The following is a 7,660-nucleotide window of genomic DNA, read 5'->3' as shown; positions in this document are numbered from 1 at the left end:
TAAGCGTTTTCCCCTCCATTGACACCCATTATAAGCAGAAGGCTTAATGTAAAATAAAGTCCATATTCCTTGTATTTCGGTTTAGATTTTTTGTCAGGTGAAAGTATTTATGACCAGATATATGTGTGAGAAATTTGGTGATTTTTGGTGGCTGTCTTGGTACTTTAAGTTACATTAAGCCTTTTCCTTATAATGGGCGTCAAAGGAGGGGAAAACGCTTAACGTAAAATAAAGTCCATATTCCTTGTATTTCGGTTTTGATTTTTTGTCAGGTGAAAGTCTTTATGACCAGATGTGTGTGTGCGAAATTTGGTGATTATTGGTCGCTATATTGGTACATTAAACCACATTAAGCGTTTTCACATTAAGCGTTTTAGAATATCCCTCTCAAAGGTACTATGAAACACCGGGAAAGTATTAGCTTACCTTATATACATAGTAATTAGAACATTATTTCCGAAAAGCGTACTATACATCATATTTTCAGCATGCCAGCATGCAAATTTTTACACAGTATTCACGATTCTCCCAACCTTATCAAGTAGACTCGTGACTCGCCCATGCCGTTAGTTGACCAATCACAGTGTGATTGTTAGAAGAGATGTATATTCAGTGAGTTTAATGATTAATTTATTAAGAAGCGGCGAGAGAGTGACTAAAAAAAACGGATGCTGAAAAAAAGTGAAGAATTTGATTAGTAGAAGCAAAAATACAAAGAAAAGTGAAGAATTGAAATCAAACTCCAGGGGGAACCCTGGGTTCCATCCACTGCACCTACAAGGCCAGGTATGCCTGAAATGAAATGAAAACCACTTTTAGTGTCATGCAAGGCATACTCTCGTGCTGGACATTGTAATTATGTGTACGGTGCAACAGAGGTGTGATTAATGCATGCATAGATGCAGGACACAGCAGCCTTGCTGAGGTCATGCGCATCTGTAGGTCTGCAGAAATCCACCAGTGGCATAGAAATGGCGAGCTGTCAGAAGCTGCACGGTGCACTGAGGGCATGATTCTGGTGTGTTCCTCTTTTCATTTATCCTACACCAGACCAGGGGGGCTCATTATTTCACCCCAGGCCAGTCTTATTTTTCTATGAATTGTGCATTCCTGAGATGGTCCAAGGGGTTCATGGCCACCCGCAAAAGCTTCCTGGATAACACTGTCTTCTGTTGGCTTGCATAATTCTCTGCCATTACTGGTAGTGATGGGTGATTCACCTTCCCAATTCGAAAGATGTTACTGAATACATAGCAAGTTTGATTGGTTAGCTCATTATGTAACTTACCAGGGTTGTTCAGAATTTATGAATTGTAGTTTGAATTAACCATACCCTGTAAGATGTTGAATTGGCATGACAAAAGAATTTAATTCATTTAAATTCAATGCAATCATACACTCTATGAATGTCATTTCATCTAGCAAAACACAATTACATAACAGATTTACTTCCAACATGGTAGATGTATATTTATAGCTTATATATGTAGTAGTGAGTGAACTTTATATTTGCATGATTGTAAGATTAAAATTGTATAATTGTTTTAGACTGTTCTAACAATATGCATTTGTGGTTTATGTCAGTCCTTCAAGTACTTTGCCATGTGTATATATTTTATTTGTTTTATTTACATTTTGCATATTTAACTGTTTATGTGTGCTACCATTGTGAGGTGTTTGCAGTTGCTTTTCCTGTGTCTGGCCCAATAAAAAAGAAGACCTACAAATCCTAATTAGAAATGTAGCACCTTATTCAAATTAATTGCTCAATATGTCAAGTTTCAAGCTGTTTTCCAGTGTAAAAATCTGTTCAAGACTAAGTTGTTCAGTGGTACAGTGGCATAGCTGCTGTAAACCATGTATTTCATATTTGCCTGGCTCAAAATGAAGAACTTCCCATTCCATTTGAAATTATAGCTTCTTATTTAAATGGATGTGTACAATTGCTCACCGTGCTCTCTTGACCGAGATGAAATCAGTTTTAGGTTGGATATTCGACGGATATTCAGATCCACACTCTCCAGACTTACCGGCGGTGCTTCACTCACGCTAGCCGGCATAAGGCGGTCGTAAGACGTCCAGATCAATTCCACAGCCTCAGAGGCGCTCGCGCACCGCTGATTTAGGGACCGTCAACAAATTACTGTCAGAATAATAAAAAGCTGATTGCTTGCAATAACTTCAATGCAATGGGACCCAGTAACTCCAAAATTAGTGCATATTCTACAACTACCTGACATACACAGGACACTGTGAACTTTACTCATTTTTAACACTTTATTGCATTTTCAATTATCATTTTAAAAGGAAAAAGTGGGTAAATAGATTTCTTTCAATAGCTTCTAGGCAATGGGAGCTTATGACGCCCAAATGGGTGCAAATTATTATACTACCTGAGGCCTATAGGACATAGCAATTTTCATTCGATTTTAACCCTTTGTTTAATTGATATGAATTTTTTTCTCTAAAATTTGCCCTTTTTTTCAATAACTCCTAGCCTGTTGGAGCCTGCGACCCAAAACCTAGTACCAATTGTAGTTCTATCAGAGGCCTATAGGACACAGCAACTTTAATTCGATTTTAACCCTTTGTATACTTGATATGATTTTTTTTCTCTAAAAATTAGACTTTTTTTTCAATAGCTCCTAGGCCATGGGAGCCTACAACCTAAAACCTGGTGCCAATTGTAGTACTACCTCAGCCCTATAAGACACAGCAACTTTTGTTTGTATCCTTTCAAGCACTATACAGCGGGGAAAATAAGTATTTGACACATCAGCATTTTTATCAGTAAGGGGATTTCTAAGTGGGCTATTGACACAAAATGTCCACCAGATGTTGCCATCAAGAAAAATATTGAATTCATACAAAGAAATCAGAACATTTAAGTATACAAGTTGAGTCATAATAAATAAAGTGAAATGACACAGGGAATAAGTATTGAACACATGAAGATAACAAGGTGCAAAATGGCATAGAAAGCCAGATCACCTGAAATCTGTCAGTATTGAGAGAGAAACCCTGCCCTCTATCAGTACTAATTGATATCAGCTGCTTTAGTCCTAATTGATGGCCTATAATGGCTTCTCATTACCCAAGAGGCACACAGGAAAGACTTCATGATGGGTAAGAGCAAAGAACTCTCCCAAGATCTTCGTAATCTTATCGTTGAAAAGCATTCTGATGGGAATGGTTATAGGAGCATTTCCAGAATGCTGAATGTTCCTGTGAGCACTGTGGACCGGAAATGGAAAGAGCATCAGTTCACCATAAACCGGCCACAATCAGGTGCTCCACGTAAGATCCCTGTTCCGAGGAGTCCAAAGAATAATCAGGAGACTTCTCCAAGAGCCAAGAACCACTCGGGCAGAACTTCAGGAAGACCTTGCATCAGCAGGTACTGTTGTTTCAAAGAAAACTATAAGCAATGCACTGAACCGCCATGGCATCCATGCACACTCACCACACAAGACTCCATTGCTGAACAAAAACCATGTTGAGGCTCAGTTAAAGTTTGCAAAACAGCATTTGGAGAAGCCTGTGGATTACTGGGAGACTATAGTATGGTCAGATGAAAGCAAAATTGAACTTTTTGGCTGTCATTCTACACACCATGTTTGGAGAAGAAATGGCACTGCCCACCACCCCAAGAACAACATAGCAACAGTTAAGTTTGGGGGTGGAAGCATCATGGTTTGGGGCTGCTTTTCAGCAAGGGGTACTGGCAGACTTCATATTATTGAAGGCAGGATGAATGGAGAAATGTACCAGGACATTCTGGATAAAAATCTGCTGCCATCTACCAGAAAGCTGAAAATGAAACTAGGGTGGACATTTCAGCAAGACAATGATCCAAAACACAAGGCCAAGGAAACAATGAATTGGTTTCAAAGAAAGAAAATCAAGTTGCTTGAATGGCCCAGTCAATCACCTGACCTAAATCCCATAGAAAATCTATGGAGAGAACTGAAGATCAAAGTTCATAAAAGAGGCCCAAGGAACCTTCAAGATTTAAAGACCATTTGTGTGGAAGATTGGGCCAGAATCACTCCTGAGAAATGCAGATGACTGGTCTCTCCATACAAGAGGTGTCGAGAAGCTGTAATCACCAACAAAGGCTTTTCTACAAAGTATTAAATAAAGTGTACGGTTGCTGTTGATTAATTTCGATTAATCACAATTAAATATCATTCATTTCTAATTTAAATTAATCGTATTTCATTTTGCATGAGCAAAGAGACTCAAGAAAAAAAGGAATATATATGCACTTAACATGTTTATTGAACATCTTGAACACAAGTCGGATACATTCTATCTGCCACAGAAGTGCAATACCACGGACCCATATCAAAAAGCAAGATTTTTTGCTTAGCTGGACAACTTGTCGGATTTAAGGTACCTCAGTTTAAATGGTCTTTATCTTCCTTCACTTACAATTAGCCCGAACTACCGTAAATCTGACAAATTAATCCACAGCAACACTGTGATTAATCTGATTTAAAAATTTTATCATTTGACAGCACTAATATATACACTCACCTAAAGGACTATTAGGAACACCATACTAATACGGTGTTTGACCCCCTTTCGCCTTCAGAACTGCCTTAATTCTACGTGGCATTGATTCAACAAGGTGCTGAAAGCATTCTTTAGAAATGTTGGCCCATATTGATAGGATAGCATCTTGCAGTTGATGGAGATTTGTGGGATGCATATCCAGGGCACGAAGCTCCCGTTCCACCACACCCCAAAGATGCTCTATTGGGTTGAGATCTGGTGACTGTGGGGGCCATTTTAGTACAGTGAACTCATTGTCATGTTCAAGAAACCAATTTGAAATGATTCGAGCTTTGTGACATGGTGCATTATCCTGCTGGAAGTAGCCATCAGAGGATGGGTACATGGTGGTCATAAAGGGATGGACATGGTCAGAAACAATGCTCAGGTAGGCCGTGGCATTTAAACGATGCCCAATTGGCACTAAGGGGCCTAAAGTGTGCCAAGAAAACATCCCCCACACCATTACACCACCACCACCAGCCTGCACAGTGGTAACAAGGCATGATGGATCCATGTTCTCATTCTGTTTACGCCAAATTCTGACTACCATTTGAATGTCTCAACAGAAATCGAGACTCATCAGACCAGGCAACATTTTTCAGTCTTCAACTGTCCAATTTTGGTGAGCTCGTGCAAATTGTAGCCTCTTTTTCCTATTTGTAGTGAAGATGAGTGGTACCCGGTGGGGTCTTCTGCTGTTGTAGCCCATCCGCCTCAAGGTTGTGCGTGTTGTGGTTTCACAAATGCTTTGCTGCATACCTCGGTTGTAACGAGTGGTTATTTCAGTCAAAGTTGCTCTTCTATCAGCTTGAATCAGTCGGCCCATTCTCCTCTGACCTCTAGCATCAACAAGGCATTTTCGCCCACAGGACTGCCGCATACTGGATGTTTTTCCCTTTGCACACCATTCTTTGTAAACCCTAGAAATGGTTGTGTGTGAAAATCCCAGGGTACTGAGCAGATTGTGAAATACTCAGACCGGCCCGTGTGGCACCAACAACCATGCCATGCTCAAAATTGCTTAAATCACCGTTCTTTCCCATTCTGACATTCAGTTTGGAGTTCAGGAGATTGTCTTGACCAGGACCACACCCCTAAATGCATTGAAGCAACTGCCATGTGATTGGTTCATTAGATAATTGCATTAATGAGAAATTGAACAGGTGTTCCTAATAATCCTTTAGGTGAGTGTATATATATATATATATATATGTGTGTGTGTTCTGATTTCTTTGTATGAATTCAATATTTGGCTTGATGGCAACATCTGGTGGACATTTTGTGTCCCACTTAGAAATCCCCTTACTGATAAAAATGCTGATGTGTCAAATACTTATTTTCCCTGCTGTATATGTATTCTTATTGTGAATTTGTGTCACCCTAATGATGTTCAATGTTAATAAAACCCACTATATAGCACCTCTAAATTTTCGGAAAGTTACTGTCACATCCCACACCTCCCCTAGTCAGACGACTAAGTGACTGCACCTGTCCTGCTGCCTTTAATACCCGGATCACCCCCACATTCTATGTCAGGTATTGTTGTTTTCATGCGACCTACTGAGCTTTTATTCTGTGTTCTCAACATCTCCTGTGCCTTACCTTTATAGCTCCCATCCTTCCAAGTCCCCGCTTCCCTTGGACCTTGCTCATCAACAAATTCTCACACCTGGCACGTGAAAAAACGAAACATGGTCAGAGCCCTATGGTACTGAAGGTCTACTTCAGTGTCTAATTCAGACGCATGCGATGTTTGAATTTTTTGCTCACAATTGAAATGAGGACCGAAGCGCCCACAAATTGCCTAGGTAAGTTGTTGGAGACACTCCTTATCATTCTGATGTGTATAGAGGTACAAATACATAAAGAATTAAGTCCGGACCTCAAATATTTGTCCCATGATGCATTGCAACTAAAACGTCCAAAAACTGCTTGCGTCTGAATTAGACACTGAAGGAGACCTTGTGCATCACTAAATGACACCAATGGGCTCTGACCATGCGTCGGTTTTTCAAAAGATCATATCAAGCACACAAAGGGTTAAAATCAAATGAAAGTTGCTGTGTCCTATAGGCCTCAGGTAGTATAATAATTTGCCCCCATTTGGGCGTCATAAGCTCCCATTGACTAGAAACTATTGAAAGAAATCTATTTACCCACTTTTTCCTTTTAAAATGATGATTTAAAATATAATAAACTGTAAAAAAGTGAGTAGTCCCTGTGTATGTCAGGTAGTTGTAGAACATGCACTCATTTTGGAGTTACTGGGTCCCATTGCATTGAAGTCATTGCAAGCAATCAGTATTTTATTATTCTGAAAGTAATTCGTTGACGGTCCCTAAATCAGCGGTGCGCGAGCGCCTCCGAGGCTGTGAAATTGATCTGGCTGTGTTTCGACCGCCTTATGGCGTCTAGCGTAGGTGAAGCACCGCCGCTAAGTTTGTAGAGTGTGGATCTGAATATCCGTCGAATATCCAACCTAAAACTGATTTCACCTCGGTGCTCTCTTGCCAGTTTACTCTTAAGAAATGTCACATTATGCCTGTGTAAATTAAGATTTATGAAATACCTATATAAAATAAATATACGTGTAATACCTTAAACGTTTTATTCATACGTTATTTTGTTTTTTCAAAACGTTTAAATTATAAAATCCGCAACGTGCCACTGTGAACACACTGCTCTAGGAAAGCTACAAATACGAAACTTAAGCCAAGGAATAAAACGCAACAACTAAGAAGCCAAAAGAGTCGGAAGCTACAAATGAATAGCTAACTTCAGTCTCGTTTAACATGCAGAATACATAACCATTTGTTTGTACCGAGTCTGCAAATCCTTAGCAAACGTTGCTCACAAGGACTCTTGTGATCAACAAATTTACTAACCGGCTCTTCTAACTCTTAACTCTGATAAACTAAAAAAGGAAATCAAACAATATATTACATGAATCCTATATCCTAAAATAGGAAACTATTAACCAATTTATGTAACCTGTTTAACATTTTTCTGACCTGATTTATGATCGGTCAGTCTTTTGATCCCCTGGTACTGTGTGTGGGGGGGGGAGAGAGAAAAAAAAAAAACGCATGCGCACTCTGCG

General features: G+C 39.6%; 1 long non-coding RNA gene across 2 annotated transcripts; it reads right to left on the bottom strand.

The window, feature by feature from the left end:
• Positions 1-250: 250 nt before the first annotated feature.
• Positions 251-7,660, bottom strand: LOC140578359 (uncharacterized). 2 transcript variants are annotated; one of them, XR_011982499.1, is made up of 4 exons: positions 7,572-7,660; positions 6,163-6,229; positions 2,031-2,117; positions 251-1,334 (listed from the first exon to the last, which is right to left on the bottom strand). It is a non-coding gene; the product is annotated as an uncharacterized lncRNA (long non-coding RNA). The 2 variants fall into 2 exon arrangements; XR_011982498.1 differs by having other exon boundaries at positions 251-2,117.

The sequence above is a fragment of the Paramormyrops kingsleyae genome, chromosome 14 (assembly GCF_048594095.1).
Source record: "Paramormyrops kingsleyae isolate MSU_618 chromosome 14, PKINGS_0.4, whole genome shotgun sequence".
NCBI classification, from domain to species: Eukaryota; Metazoa; Chordata; class Actinopteri; order Osteoglossiformes; family Mormyridae; genus Paramormyrops; species Paramormyrops kingsleyae.
This window is presented reverse-complemented; position numbering and strand designations above follow the sequence as displayed.